Source organism: Amblyomma americanum, chromosome 7 (genome assembly GCF_052857255.1).
Source record: "Amblyomma americanum isolate KBUSLIRL-KWMA chromosome 7, ASM5285725v1, whole genome shotgun sequence".
Classification (NCBI taxonomy): Eukaryota; Metazoa; Arthropoda; class Arachnida; order Ixodida; family Ixodidae; genus Amblyomma; species Amblyomma americanum.
The window spans coordinates 24385921-24402289 of NC_135503.1; the positions used below are offsets into that span (position 1 = coordinate 24385921).

The 16369-nt window shown below is 48.3% G+C and overlaps 1 protein-coding gene and 1 non-coding gene across 6 annotated transcripts in view; one reads left to right on the forward strand and one right to left on the reverse strand.

Moving 5' to 3' along the window:
* Shal (Potassium voltage-gated channel protein Shal) overlaps window positions 1–16369 on the forward strand; it is a 194161-nt gene that overhangs the window by 12961 nt on the left and 164831 nt on the right. The window lies entirely within an intron of this gene.
* On the reverse strand, window positions 888–1079 carry LOC144099644 (U2 spliceosomal RNA). Its single transcript, XR_013307458.1, has one exon. It is a non-coding gene; the product is annotated as a U2 spliceosomal RNA (small nuclear RNA).

Here is a 16369-nt window from a genome sequence, read left to right on the forward strand (position 1 = left end):
TCATTTTGTTTTAATCGCGCAAGGCCAGCCTAACCGAAGTGCGCCATGTGAATTTTTTTTTTTTGCCAACACGAGGTGAGGTCAGAGACACACCCTCTTAACCACTTCATCCCAGAGAAGCTGCGCATCAGGCCTGAGGACAGCTTGTACGCATGGGAAAGCCGATGGGTACCAGTGGGTGCAGGGAATCGCACCCTGTACCTCCCGCATGCTAGACGGATTCTAAGCTTCGAACCACTACGCCGCCGATGGATTAAAAAAAGAAGATAAATGAAAGAGGAAGAAAATTTTGATTATAAACTGAGGTTCTGTTTCTAGGGGGTGGAGCTCTAATTCCGGGGCTCCATTTGCCGCAGCTATCCGGCTTACCAACTGGGACGGATAGGAAGGGGAAGTGGTATGAGGGTTGTTCAGCGAAAAATGGGACATTCCCATATGAAATGGTAGAGGGTGCGGTGTGCGCCACAAAAAAGGGCGAAAAAAACGGAGGAAAGAGAAGCGGATTCAAATGGAAGATAAACTACTACTGGGTCGGTACATACTGGCAGGAAAGATGAAATTAGAGATTATGAAATTTTTTTTCGCTACGGAGGCAACCAATGAGGCCTGACAAAGCTCATCCGAGATACTTGGGAAAGATAATTATCGCAATAAGTACAGTACCTTGCGAAGCCCAATCTTATTGTACGTGATTATCGGGGTTTTGAAAAAAATTGTAAACGTATATTGGTGTAAGTTGATCACAGAGTAAACTCTTGTACAGGTTTATTTATGCGAAGTATATTCGAGGCTCTCCTCTTTCTTGCTCCGTGCATGTGCGCCACTGAAAGAGCATGTGCAAGCGTGTATGTGCGCGGGAGTGTGCGCATGCAAGATAGATAGAGAAAAAATACTGGGCCGGTCCCGGAGATAGCGCAGTACCGTGTCGACCCGTGGCGGCGGTGGGGCAAGCCCCGAACCCCCCGCCGAGCTACAAAAATCAGTTTAACATCTTGAGTCCAATTAGGACTACATATCAGATATTAAGCTGATAAGAACAGATACTACACGTTGCTTGCGAGTGCACATGCACGAGCGTTTATGCGCACGCGTACGCATATTTGTGCGCCCTTGTGATCGCCTATGCTAACACACTTGTGCGTTATGTGATGGCGTGTGTTGGTGAATGTGTGAATGTGATTGTTTTTGTGCCTGAGGTCAAGGTGGACTGTTTCTTTAAGAAAGCACGATAAAAGAGCATTGCCGTAACCCTTGGTGCATTAGTACGACAGGGGCACTCGAATCTCCGGCTATACGTTGTGGGCGCACTTGGCAGAGTGGCTATAGTGGTGGTGTTCCAAGAATCCAGAACTCCGCCAAGTTCGCACTGTCTGGAGTTGAACTTGAAGAGCAGTTTGGACGAAAAGTGAAGCGATTTTCATTCACCTTCCGGTATGCAGTAATGGATGCAATTGATCCACCCGCGCTGCAGTTCATCGGTGATGGCACTGATTCCTTGTTCTTCTGTTCTCTCTGACCGTTTCGGTCCATTGTGCCCCATCTACAGCGCGCGGTCAGCGCGCATCCAAGCATATTTACAAGCGCCGAAGCTCTCCAACAATAACAATATACAATTTTTGATTATTGTAGATGCCGAGCGGGGGCGCCACTTGCTGTCTGCGAGTCAAAATCGAAACGACACGGAATACCGACCATTCGGGTGGGACGAGTAATACTCTTGTGCATTACTTTTAAAGCCATAGCTGTGCGTAGCTATTGCTACTGCGTGGTCCAGTGTCCAAACGTCTCTACGCCGAAAGCATGGAGCTGCTCATGGTAGACACAGTGGGCGCTAGTGTCGCGCCAGTGCAAGCCACGTGACACCTGCGTCACAAGTATAGCGTGATGACTAGACGCACGCGTCATCTCTCTTAAGCTGGAACCGCACGGTGCGTTTTCCCCGAGCGAAAAACGTGACGCGCGTCGAACGCCCGCGTTGCTGCCGACGCGCGAGCACCCGCACGAAAAAAGGGAGCGGCGCTTTCGCGTCGCGTTTTCCGGGTTGCCAGACAACATAACTCCCAACGACATGAATTGTCTCTTACCGCATATATAATATACCCTTAAACTTACAGAAAACTACAATAAAAATACTCTTAGTGTAATTACACAGCGACATTTTTTCCGAAGTGTATTTATCAAGCTTAATTTCAAGCAGCAAGATTGTGTGCGAAACTGCGACTATGTACCTTCCTCATGCTGAGAGACCGCTGCTTGTCTACAACTTCGCACAGAAAATGCAGTGTCGGACGCTTACTACCGAGCAGAAGAGGCGATTGCTATTATTAAGGGGGACGCTGATACTGAAGCAAGAACAAACGCGGGTCAGGAGGTCTCTGTGGGTGCGGCCTGCATGGTTGAGCCTGGTCACGTTTGATGTTGTTTTTGTAGTTGCGGTCGCGTACGCCCCACAGGACGCGACGCTTCTCCACTTCAGTTATTAGGGCCTCGTTGAAGGTTGAGGTGAACGCGATGCGCGAACTATATCACGGTAGCACGTGTTTTCTTTGACGCACGCGCCAGTTCTGCCGAGAAAAAAAAAACTGCGCCAAAGAGGTTCCGTTGAGAGGTTTAGAGATGCGCAGAAAGCAGAGCCGTCTGGTGGCAAAACCAAGAAAACCAAAATGCCACGTGACCAAATGCCACGTGACTTACCTGAACTCTGATTGGCGGACGCGCCGCGCGGGGCCTTTTTTTTTTTTTTCTACTCCGAGCAGCAGCACGCGGCGGCGCGATTTCGTGACGGATCATGCTGGGCACGCGTCAAAATGAAGCGCGCGTCATATACCTCTCCCACCATCCGCGCCTCAATCGCGCCTGAAATCGCGGCATGCGGTTACGCTTTTGCGTTGGTCGACTTGCAGTCAGGCGAACCGTTCTATGCTGCTGCTGTGCGTCTGGCACGCTTTACACCCTCTCTCAAGAAACACATGCCCGGTTACCTGCTTGCCTGTCTCGATAGCATCTGCTGCTGGGCAAAAAAAAAAAAAATAGGGGGGGGGAGAGGACTTAGGCTCCGCCTTAAGGGTATTTCGTAAGACTTTCTGACTGGCTGGTTGGTAGATGATCTTTTTTGAAAAGCTGTGCGCTAAACAGACGTTCACAGGAAAAAGGTGGATACGACAGGGCAGAATCGCTTCTGCCCTGTCGTCTCTACCCTTTTCCTGTGATCGTCTATTTAGAGCGCAGCTTTTCTAAAAAAAATAGGATGACGCGACAGCGTAAGTTGTTAATGCCCACATATGCGGATTTGGTCATTCTCGACTTTACACTCACACCTTCCTGGCTGTCCTTTTACCACTCCTGGCGCAGTGGTGCAGCAGTTAAGCCATGCGCCACTGCCCTGCAATGGCAGATGCTTCCACCGGTGGGGCTTGAGCGACCCAGGTTGCTCTGCCAGAGCAGCATCTCGCGACCAGTCATTAGCTTAACTGCCACCTGCCACGGTGGTAAGTTTGCTCACGATTCGGGGGGCAGGTTATGACGACGCCACTAAGTTACGTGACCTAGGTGACGCACCTAGGTTGCTCCTATTTGCCAAATTTGTAACAAAACCCTTAACGCAGATGATGACCATATCCTATGGGGCTACTAGGGAAATCATTCCCTCAGGAAGCTCCTGCCATATCCCTCAGCTCACAGCTGGGAAAAGGTTATACGCAACGAAAACAAAGAAGTACAAGCGAACATCGCAAATTGGATCCTCGAGGTCGCCCCTTCATAGAGGCCACCTGCGGCGACAGTGGGCTAACGACGACAGAAGAAGGGTTAATAAAGTTTAATCCCCTTCCTCTTCCTGCGGGGATTTTTCCCTCACAACGGCGACTACACCGCCGGATTTTCTGCAAAACGCAAGCCTCTACGCTATCTCGTTAAAAAGGCGCGGCAGTGAAATCTAACCGAAGATCGAGTGGTATACACCTCTCTCCCTTCCCTACGGCACATGCATGCATACATGGCTGTGTACGCATTTGCTGGTATAACGTATGTACTGACAAGAAAAGATGCACGAATGATAACCAGACCTCACAATGCAGTTTGCATGTTAAATTAATTCGTGGCCGGCGGCCAATGCGCTGAGATCCGTCGAGCTGCACGCTTTTAATGAGGCAGAGTGCGATTGGCTATGGCGACAGCGCGCATTTTCAAAGCGATTCGTGAAACAAGACCGATGACGTGAATGTGCGTCGCTGTTTTCGCATCGCTCACCCCGTTATTTTCGCCTGTCTCATGGGGGCGAGCGCTTTGTTGGACACAATCGAAACACGTAATTAGAACGCGAGTGCTGGGGCAGACAGGCTTGGCCTTTGTGCTTGTCAAGCAAGCCGAGGCGGCTAACTTCCAACGAGAGTGCTCGAATTGAGCGACAGGAGGGCAGGCGGCCGGTTCTAACGTCCACAGTCGGCCGCCAATGATTATGTCTACTCCGCTTTGGCAAGCAGGTCGGGCCTGCAGGGTGCAAATTTGGCGGCACTAGGAATTTCAAAGATTGGAAGCGGGCAGCATGGGGAAAGCTTGTTTGGCAAAAAGTGTAAATAAAACTCTAAAAGATTCACTCATTCCGCGTATATCACTTATAAAACGGTCTGCAGACAATCTATAGACTTGTTGTAGACTCTATATTGCCTTCTTATAGATATGTCGTTTTGTTTATTCATTGTCTATAGACCGTTTATATACAGAAGTCTACTAAAAGTGTTTTGTCATAAATCTATGGATTGTCTATACACCGTCTATAGTATTTGTAATGCCTATAGACTGTTCTCTAGTGTTTGCCTATAGAGAGCCTATCGACTTTAAAGACAGAAGTCTATGGACAGTCTAGTGTTTGTCACAAATCTATAGATTGTCTATACACTGTCTATAGTATTTGTAATGCCTATAGACTGTTCTCTAGGGTTTGCCTATAGAGCGCCTATCGACTTTATAGACAGAAGTCTATGGACAGTCTATTGACTGTCTAAAGGAATTTTTGTAAGGAATATGTAGCCAATTTTATTCCAAACAATATCTAAACATTCTTGATAAAATTGTATAATGATGGCCTGGAGTTTTATTGGCATGCATAATTTCTTGATAGGTCTGCAGTTTTTATTTAATCTATCATGTTTTGTATTTTGCTTCTGTAGTTTTTCTTGATGAAATAGCTTTTTGTTGCTAAACTTTTAGCTCCCTCATGTGGCGCCTTACTTGAGGTTTGCGATGTATCTTACATAAATCAATCTGTATTGCGTACGCACATGCTGACCTTTCAATTCGATTTAACGTGTAATTGCGAGTCGTCACACTGTGCCGTCTGTCCTTTCCCCAATATCCCGTTCATTAAACATTACTTCACAAGCGAAATTGTGTGTAAGAAACGCACGTCAGACATGGTTCGCTTATTCGACTGGAGTTATGCCCGATCAGAATGAATCTCACAATAGCGGTCGTAATAGCTGACGGCAACAATATGCACTGCCAACACATCCGTGCGTTAACTGTATAAGCAGAAACAAAACAAAAACGTAAAAAAATAAGTTGAAAAAACGTAAAGAAAGGCATGCAGCATTGAACCTGATACTCAAAGCACGAATCGCAGTACACAGGCGGTGCAATAGCGGATGCTGGAAACGCCAACGGTGGCAATGCTCTCATTTACTATCTAAACCGCTCGGCTTCGGAAGGTCAAAAGGAAACAATGCACTTGATCACTCACAGACGCGTGGTAATGCGAGAAGGGAATGTTTAGGGTGGCACAGGGCAACCATGTTATTTCCGGAACTCTGCAAAAAGCTCAACGCGTTCCGAGTGTAATTTGGGGCAGTCGATAACAGGGTAATTAAATAAAGAAACCATGCATTGCTGGTTAACCCGGCAAACTAAGAACCACCCTCTCGTTCTGAGTGCTGAGGTGCCTGAGTGACTCGGCTACCAGGACAGCTAACATGCGTCTGTAACGACTAATTAGTCTACTCCGAAGAACGTACACGAAAATAAATATAAGAATAAGGATCCGGACAGTGGCGCAGCTGTGCATTTGCGCTCGTTATGGACAGCCCGTTGTCTCCTCCTGCTCGATTTTCCTTGGACATACTCAACCAACTGTGCACCACCTGCTTCTGAGAATGATGCGAGAGGCTGGCTGAGGCATTGATTGATTGATTGAAAACATCTTTATTTACTGAATATTCGTAGAACATGTGGGTGAGCCGCCTAGTCCGGTAGTCCGCTGGTTATTGCTTCTGCGCTGGCCCTCCCCACTAGCCAGTGCTGACGGTCAGGATCATCGCTGAGCAGATTAGCCTCCCACTGCTCCTCTGAGGGGTTTGGAATGGGGTCAACGATGGGATTAACGTGGCATGCCCATACCATGTGGTAGAGGTTAGCTACCTCTCCACACTGCGGAGAGTATAGTGTAGGGTTCGAATGGTGTATCTTAGCTGGAGTTGGGTATGTGTTGGTTTGCAGTCTCCTAATGGTGTTCTCTTCTAACATATTGAGGGATTTATGTGGTGTTGGGTACTCCTTCCTGGTTGTTCTGCATGGCGCGAGATTGCCAGCATACACTGCTAAAGCTATTAGGTCGCAGTACCTTTCATGGTCGTCAGAGGGAGACGCCTGGTATAGACGAGTTCGGGCATGCCTGTGAGCGGCTTCGTTTCCTCCTGGTAGTTCCAGGTGACCAGGAAACCAGATGACTGAGGCTTGGCTAGATGGATGCTTAATCAGCAATGACAACCCTGACCTGTGAATTGATCCGTTATTGAAGTTGCGTCAGGCGTACTGGGAATGAGTGAGCACAACGGCGTTGGGGTTAGATGCTACAGCTAATGCAATAGCTGCTTCCTCTGCGTTAGTGGGGTTGGATGCTTTCATCGAGGAGCAGTTCACCATCGATCCTGAAGGCGTTGAGACCACAATAGTCATTACTCCATTCTGTTGTCCTGCAGGGCTTCCCCTCTTGCTTTTCTCTTTTCGATGTTATATGCGGGATGCGTATTCCGTGGAATGGGGTACACGTTGATGCGTCTCCTCACGTCGCGTGGTACCTCTTCCCTATGGTCTATCGTATAGGGCAGATTAATATGGATCTTTCCGAGCAGATCTCTGCCAGGTTTTGTGAGTGCGAGCCTATAAGTTGTGAGAGCCATTGTGCTTCCCACATCTCTTTGAGGGTATTATGTACTCCTAGAGCCTTGAGTTTTGCCAATGGCGTCGAGTTTGGTAGCCCCAGTGCCGTCTTGTAGGCTTTCCTGATCAGTGTCTCCAACTTTTCAATTTCCGACCTGGAGAGGTTAAGGAATGCCGTCCCGTACATTATTCGAGAGATCACGAAAGCTTGTACTAAGCGAATGGCGTCCCTTTCCTTCATGAATGGTGCTTATTTCTGATACGATGTATCATCCGGAGGATTTGTTCGGTGAATGTTGTAAGCTTCTTCATAGTGGTGGTGTTCTGTAGTCCCTGCGGGATGTACTGCCCTAGGATCTTGATCTCCGTGGCTGAGGCGGGAATTCCGATACCTCTGCTGCTTCCAAAACTTGATAACGAACAATGCTTTGCGAGCCGCTATGCTCTTGCTAGCACAAAACTAGCCTACACTCCTGTTCTTAATTTTTTTCATGCTCCTTTAAACCCCCGCCTCCTTTTAATGCGAATGCATTGTGTGTCCTATTTGTACAACAGCCACCGTCGTTCGCAGTCCATGGCAGAGAATTCCTCAACTGCGTCACCATGCTCACGCATGACATCAGTAGTAGACCGTATAAGATAGTGACGTCTACACCTAAGAGGAAGAACTCTCTTCCAGAAGGTGCGGGTAATTGAACTAACTACCTTCAGATTGGGAGGCGAACGCGCAACCCATAGCCCACAAAACCGCTTTTTTTAAGCATGTTATTTATTTATAATAAACTGCTCATCTCCAACCAAAAATGTTAACTTTAACCCAACGTTTCGAAGCCGACTCGGCTCCTTCATCAGGGGTGACTGAGGGCAGTAGCTAGCGTCTTTTAAGTATGGGGGGAGGGGTGGGGGGGGTGAAAAGAACGACAGCCATGATACTTAAAAGACGCTAGCTACTGCCCTCAGTCACCCCTGATGAAGGAGCCGAGTCGGCTACGAAAGCGTTGGGTTAAAGTTAAAATTTTTTTGGAAGATGTGCAGTTTATTATGTCTCCAAAACCCAACCAGACAGGCAAAAATCTGTCAAAATGTTTAGTTTTCAATGGTATTTATTACACTGAAAACATGTTATGTTTACATGCCGTTACTTCTGGGGGATTAAACGTGAACCTAGCGTATTCGTTTCCTTACAACTGTATGCTAATGAGTTGGGTGTCATAGAGAGGCGGGAATCTTCAATGAACCTCGCAAAAGAGCTCACAGTGAGACAATGCTTACGCATGAGAAGCACGTAAGCAATCTTAAGTGACCTCCATATTTTTTTTCCTCTCCAAGTCACGTGGCGTACCTTTGCAAAAAAACAAAAAAAAAAAAAGAAGAGCCAAGACGGCGGGTGGTGAGCGGGGATGAACGGACGTCGAATTTACTACTCCCGTACGTCTCACGTTCGTGGCGGAGCCGCACGCAACCTGCTTTAACCTTCACACTCAACCCTCCGTGGAGGCTACAACGCACCCCTCTTCTCCTCTTTTCGCGGACGCAACGTCAGAGCCAAGGGTTTCCTCCCAGGTTCATTCGCCGCGTGGAAAAAGGTCCAGCAGGCCTCCCTGTCCCCGATGCAAAACAGCGCCAGCCAAGGGAGCTGCAGCTGGCACAGGCCCGGTCAGGAGTGGGGAGGGGCGCTGAGGGGGAGGTGGAGAGGCGCGTTTAAAGCAGGGGGGGGGGGGGGGGGGGGGGGGGGGGGGGGGGGGGGGGGGGGGGGGGGCGGCGGCTCAGTGCGGCTAAAGTTAGCGCCGCGGCACTAAATTTAGCGGCGCGACATCGCCTCGCGAGCTCATCGACGGCGCATCTCGCGGCTCGGTCCGCGTATATTTAGCGATCGGCGCGTCGAGCCGAGCTGGCGCTCATGACACGGAAACGAGCCGCTAACACCTCCCGCGCACGATGACGAACACTGAGCACGGTCGCACCTCCCCACCGAGTGGTGAGAGCCCGGGGGCAGTTTTGTTCCTCCCCGGACCGCAAGAAAACAAGCGTCCCGGGACGAGGAGGAGGAGGAGGAGGATGGGCGGATCAAGAGAGGACGGCGCGGGTTGCACTGAGACTGAGAGGCTGAGGGGGTTCGGGGAAGGAAGCCCTCAGTTGGCGCCCCGCACGATTAGCATAGATGGAACGACCCGCGTCCCACCCACTGCGCCTTGTCAGTTGCGTCACGCCTTGCGAGACCGAGCCGCCGCCGCGCCGCTTACCTACGAGCGTGCTCGGCGTGACGAAGCTCCGATCCAGAGAGAGATACGCGTACGACGTGAGCGGCACGTTTTTCAGCTGCCAGCGCCATTCACCCCTGTGCTTCCTAGCCAGAATTTTTTTCTTTTTTGCGTGGAAAGATTAAGAAGGCGTGGCGCGTGCACTGCTTCGTTCCTCGTTTATCCTATATGCTCTCAAAAGGCGGAGTTTCTTCGTAATAGCGCATGCAAATTTATCTTTCCCTCTCCTTTCCTGCGACTACTACACTCTCTGTAAGCTATTTCATCGTCATCTACATATTTTTAAATATTTTTTTTTCCGGTACCATCGCGTTGCAGAAGACTGTGAAGGGTGTAGTCTGTTCTCAGGAACCTGCATCCGGACGACAACTTCGACCGCATTGCTCATACTTCACTGAGATGTATGCATATTTCCCGCTTCGTCAGCATGTAGGGTTTGCGCCTGTGTAGAGGTTATGTGCTCGGTAAGCGCGTATTAAGTAAAGCGCGACATTATGTGGGTCTTTTGGAGGGCATGGTTGACCTTCCCCAAAAGCTGCCATTCTGTGCACCGGTGCAGCTCCGGAGCGCACTGGTTTCTAAACAGTGCAACACTGATTATGACGGCGGTGTAAAACAACTCATGTTTGTTCGTTTTAAGGAGAGAAGGCTTTATTCAAGCGCGACACTTGGAAACATGTTGCTAATTTGGCAATCTATTGCACAAGATATTGCGCACAAAAATTGTATTACCAATACATAGTTTGCATTGACGTCACAGGGGACGCCATCTTTGGACTCAGAAAGTGCGGCGAAAGCCTAGGCGTTTTCCTAATCCGCTTACCGCCAACCGGTTGCCGCGTACATTTTGGAAGCTAGCCTGCGCGTCTGAGGATGGCGTCCGTGACGCCACGTGCAAAGTTTCTATATCATAGTCGATACAGTCTAATTTGGCCTTAGTTTCAGAGCTTTCTGCGTTCAAATTTCTTCACGAATTCATATATGAAAGCCTATCTTGAAGCGAACATAATTGTTTAAAGGCTTCAGAATTGCCAAATTTCCCGCACTTTCAATTTCCCGAGGACGCGCGTTTCATAGTCTTTTACAAAGCGGTTACCGAAGGAGGCGACTGCAAAGATTTTTTTTTATTTTTTTTTCATTGGTTTTGGGGGGAAAGGAAATGGCGCAGTATCTGTCTCATATATCGTTGGACACCTTAACCGCGCCGTAAGCGAAGGTTAAAGGAGGGAGTGAAAGAAGGAAGGAAGAGAGAGGTGCCGTAGTGGAGGGCTCCGGAATAATTTCGACCACATGGGGATCTTTAACGTGCACTGACATCGCACAGCACACGGGCGCCTTAGCGTTTTTCCTCCATAAAAACGCAGCCACCCGGGTCGGGTTTGAACCCGGGAACTCCGGATCAGTAGTCGAGCGCCCTAACCACTGAGACACCGCGGCGCGGGCGCAAAAATAACTGCAATCTGAAAAAGAACTGTCATTTTGAGGAAAATAACAAATTTCTCGTGTTTTCCCTGCAATGAAGTTGAAAATATCTCGTCTCTAATACTTGTCAAGAAAAACACTATTTAGAACCAAGAAAAAGTTGTGCTTTTCTCCCATAAAGTGATATCTGGCTGAATGAAATGAAAATTGATTTTTGAGGAAAGGAAATGACGCAGTAACTGTCTCAGTTATCTCGGACACCCGAACCACGCCGTAAGGGAAGCTCATATCATGTTCTCCTTCATAATGGGTCGACCAAACACGCGAGGGTAAGGTAAGACGTTCGGCTGCAGAGTTGAAGGACGTGGAAACGCAGCAGTGACAGCCTGGTTTCGATGGAGGCAAAACGCGAATGGCGCCCGTGTGCTGTGCGATGTCAGTGCGCGTTAAAGATCCCCAGGTGGTAGAAACTATTCCGGATCCGTACAAAGCGGCGCCTCTTTCCCCCTCCCTTCATCCCTTCCTTGCATCGTGGTCCGAGTGTCCAACGAGAGTGAGCCAGTTACTGCACCGTCTCCTCTCCTCGAAACCAATTTTGCATTTTTATTTCCTGTGAAGAATACCTCCTGCATGGTCCTCGCTTGATGCACCCGAACACGGTGGGGGCCTAGACCACCGGGTGGTCATGCTACAGTGGAAGGAGTCCTTACATGCGAAATTAATCTGGATTTTCCAAATCGCACTGTGAATTTGAAGAAAGAGAAATAAAAAGAAAAAGCGAAAAAATAAAAAATAAAAAGAGGAAAAGGCAACAGATCAGCGCTGCGCAGCTAATCAAGTTCGCAGCAAAGAAACTCAAGCCCGTATTCTCGAGCGGCGCAGTGCCCGCGCCGTCGCCAGCGGGCGTGACGGACTCTGTCGAAACTTTGGGACACAAAGTGCCCGCTTATCGCCGACGCTGCGAAGACGGCGGCGAAGAGGCTCCCTTAATTGCCTGCCTTTCGGGGCGGCTCCGTCAGCGCCACCTCGGCCGCTCAAGCGCAGCGCCCGGTTCGCCGGGAGCACCCCAAAGTTCTCGGCGAGACTCCGACTGCGAGGTCGTCAATCAAATTACACGTCAGCGCCGAGAAGAACGGGCTACGTTCCTTAGCGCCCTCTAGCGTCGCGTGGTCGCATCACTGCTTGAACTAACCAGTTGTGAAAGAAGCAATCGCAAAAAGAGCCTGCTCTAGTGTCACACCGCCTACGAGACAGACGGCCCGATCTCGAGGGTGGGATGAAAATTAACGCCCTACTGCTCCATCGATGGAAGCTAAGTTCGGAGCTCAGCTACAGTTATTGCGGCCTTGGAGAGTCGCACACTTGTTTTTCTGCGCTGATATTGTGCTGCAAGTCATGTCGCTTGCTACTTCACTAATGAATTTGATAAAAATAAGACACAGACGGTCCTTTGAATTTGACCATGGGATGCCCGAAAGCCAAAGATATTCCTTGAATATCCTGAAGAAATACCAAAGGAATGGAAGAAATACCGGCGTCATGTCATGTACTGTTACCGGTCGTTGCCAGTTAATGACGACATTAAATTTCAATAAAACGGAGAGTTGAGCGAGTTGGTACATACTGCTGGGAATAACAGCGCGTAGACGAGGGACAAAGAAAGAAGACGACGCCAGGACCGGCGCTGACTAGCAACTGAAGGTTTATTAGAAAAAACACGAAAAATATACTCATTTGACAACCACGGGCGCGTGCGCAACACCAAAAGCCACAGTGATAAATCAATCACTTAAATCCAGATACATTAGTTCACAGTCATGAACTGTTACAGAGGGGGTGCTCACGCATGAGTCAATGTTTTTATGAATATGAAACGCTTCACTGATTTCTCTTGTTAGTTTATCTTTGTGTTTGTACAGGATTCTAGTTTTATTAAAGATGGGTGTACATGATTTTTCAGAAGAATCAGGCTGGTTATTCCGGGGACAGTTCCTATAATGTAAAGCCAGATTTGAGGACGGAGCCCCTTTCAGAGAAGTGTTGTGGTCTCGTAGGCGGGTATTTAAGCACCTTCCTGTTTGACCTATGTAGGTCTTCCCGCACGTGAACGGCACTTCATACGCAACCCCTTCAGCACAAGGGACAAAACCTCAGGCCATGCTTTATCTGGCACACTCTTTTTGTTTTTCTTCGTTTCTTTTCCTCTTCCCTGGCCTTTCTATCTACAATGGCACACAATTTGCCGAGCTTGTTAGGTGCAGAAAATAAAACATCAACTCCATACCTGCTGCCCACTTGCTTCAAACGGTGTGAAGTTTGATGAATGTACGGAAGAACAACAATTTTCTTTTTATCTTTTTGTGAATGATCCTGAGATTCTCCCCTTTTGACCTTTTTAATTATCTTACTACAAGCAAGTACTAAGACATCATCTGGAAAGCCCGCAATTCTTAGCCTCTGAACCTGCTGATTAAAACTTGTGCTGATACCATACACGCATGACTTGGCAATGGCAGCACCTAGGCAAGAAACTGCAATGCCGCATTTAACCACCTTCGAATGCGCCGAACGAAAACTGAGCAAAGGCTTTTCTGATCTCTGTAGGAAGGACCAGCACACGTGATCTGGCTTCGTTGCCAATCTTATATCTAAAAAGTTTGGGCCACCATCATGTTTCGATTTTAAGAGTAGAACGCGGTAGCGTTATCGGGTACCGTTCGCATCGCTAGCAGTATATTGATAACTGCCTCACTCAGAGTTTCTTGGCTGCTTAGTCTGTCCCGCTAAAACATTCCTCCTTCTTGGTGGCGAAGTATGTTCAGGGCGGTTGTGTCGACACCGTGGCCGATGCGGCAGAGGGGTAGCGCTCACCTGACAGTCTACACCACAGGAACCTGACAACTCACATAGCCCTTCACCATCTTCTCAATACGTTTGCTAATTTCTGGCCGCCACAGCACTTTTCAAGCGAGTCCTTTATCATGTCGATTCCCTGATGAGCTGTGCGAAGAATTTCCTTGGCAAGCTGTCTGGCTTGCCAACACTTTGTCCTTCTGCGTAACCTTTCGCACCTTCTTTGAGTTTCATGTGACTTCAGGTGACATCTCCAACATTCCAATCTCCCAGAGATGTTGTTCCCCCTCTTCTTGTTAGCTAGCTCTAAGAGCTAAACGGCTTAATGTGTAAGTACTACAGTTTCTGCGATGGTCGGTACTCAATTTCATAGTTGTATGCCAACAGCATGAGAGACCAATGCAGCATGCATGCTGACAACACCAATGAAACCGACTTGGCGTGGTGCAACAGTATACAGGGTGTTTCACTTAAGACTTCATATATTTTTTTAAAAATGAATGAAAAGCAGTTAAAAAAATAGAAGGAGAGCACTTTTTTCGGCATAGCATTGTCAGCGGTGTAGTACAGTACATCAGAATACAGCTAAGATGTGCTAACTAGCAGGCTGGTTAACTAATATTGAAGTGTTAACTTTTTAACTATTACTGTTTGGCTCCTTAATTATTGAGAGGCATGTGGCCTGCCGCAAGTGTAATTCATATTAGGTTTCCGAATTTCGAAAACCCTTTGCCCTAGGCGCTGTGGACAAACAAATTTTGGCTACATCACGGGAAAGTACAAGCGCTTTCGAGAAGCTTGCAGGTAAAGCAACCTCCACAGTGCAATTAACTCATCGAAATAGGCAAAATTTGTTGGCCACAACGCCGAGGGCAACCGCGTTCTCGAAATTCTAAAAACTGATACGAATGTTACTTACGAGGGGATACAGGCCTTTCATTAATTTAAGAGCGTAATGTAATAGTTAAAAAGTTAAGCATTCAATATTTGTTAACCATTCTGCCATTTAGGACGTCTTAGCTGTATTCTGATCTACTACACCGCTGGCAATGCTATGCCTTAAAAACGCTTTTCTCACTCAAAAAGCCTTTTTTTAAGAATTGTGAAAAGTCTTAGGAGAAACAACCTGTATATGGGAGCGGCTTGAGCTCTGCCTCAATCTTGAAATGTCCACCATACAAGAAATGATGAAACTTCACCCCAATACCGATGGCGACCGAGTGTCTTGGCGGCGAGTGCTTTTCTGCTGCACTCATGGTTCTAGACACTTATGCAAACGGCTTCTCTTCATTCGCACGACTTAACACGGCACCCACCTCATACGGAGACGCATAACAGAGAATATGTGAGAGCTTGTCATCACAGAGCACTAGCAGATGCGGTGACTGCAGTAGGACCTTCCCTCGGGCGAAACGCTTTTGCCTTGGCTTCAGTCCAGAACCACACTTGTCCGACAGGCTATATTTTGGGCTCGAAGGCATGCGTGAGCTGCTCCTTTTAGAGATTTGTTAGATAAATTCAGAGCTCGCAACAAGACACGAAGTTATTTGCAAGTCGGCGTTCGCGCCTCGTAAATTGCACGCACGTTGTCTTCGGTCAGTGACGCGCCTGCAAGGTTCATTGGGAATCCCAGCCAACACGCTTCTTCCAGAAAGCGCTGACATTTGTCAAATTCAGACTCAGGCCATATTCGTGAATTCTCTTGAGAACTCGTATCGTCTTTCCCATCGATCAAGACGTCATCCAAGAACACAAGAACTCCATCTAATCCAATAAGCCCTTGTTTTATGTACCCTTGGAAAATAGGCCCTGCACTGCCACACCAAAGTAAAGACGGGCTACGGGGAACGCTCACCGAAGTGGTTGTAGCTGTCAGCAGGTCAGCTCTCTGGTCGAAAACAATCTTGCACTGATAGGCTTGGCCCAGATCTAACCTTGAAAACCTCGATCATGCAGCAAGATTGGCAAACAGCGGAACTAGTTTCGGTAGTAGTTGGTTTCGCACTGCTCTACGCGGCTGGCTGTGCTCTTGTAGCTCCCAAATATCCTTATTTGGTCATCTTTCTTCATTACTGGAAAGAAAGGTGTTGGCCGCTTCGAGTGCCGTAGAGCCTGGATAATACCTTAGTTTACCAACTTGCCCAGTGCCTCGTCGACCTTGAGGCCCAACACAAACGGTACTTTACTTGATGTGCCTTTTAACAGCGAATGTGATAGTTGCACAGCGCAGGAGTACTGAACAACGCCATACTACGCCATTCACTCTCAAAAAGTTCTTATACAACAATCACTGCGTTATCTACGCAAACCTCCTAACCTCATCCGCCCATTTTTCTCACCGCCCTGCCTTGCTGCGCCTGCCTCTCCTTGCTCATAGCTGCCGCCTGGGCTGTTCACGTGCTCGAACAAAGAGTACGTGACACATGCATTGCCGTGCGACGCGCACTTTTGGGTTTGGCCGAGAGCGCTACTCGATCGCAAAGTTTCGGTTTCGCGCATGTGCAGGGCAAGAATTATCCGCGCTACAGCGTCGACGAAAATCGCTTTCTCGTAACCGAAAAACTGATACGGCTGTCAAAAGATAATTAATAGGCAGATAATGGATGGATAGATAACAGGTGGATGAAATAGAAGCGACAGACAGACAGACAGGCAGGCAGGCAGGCAGGCAGGCAGGCAGA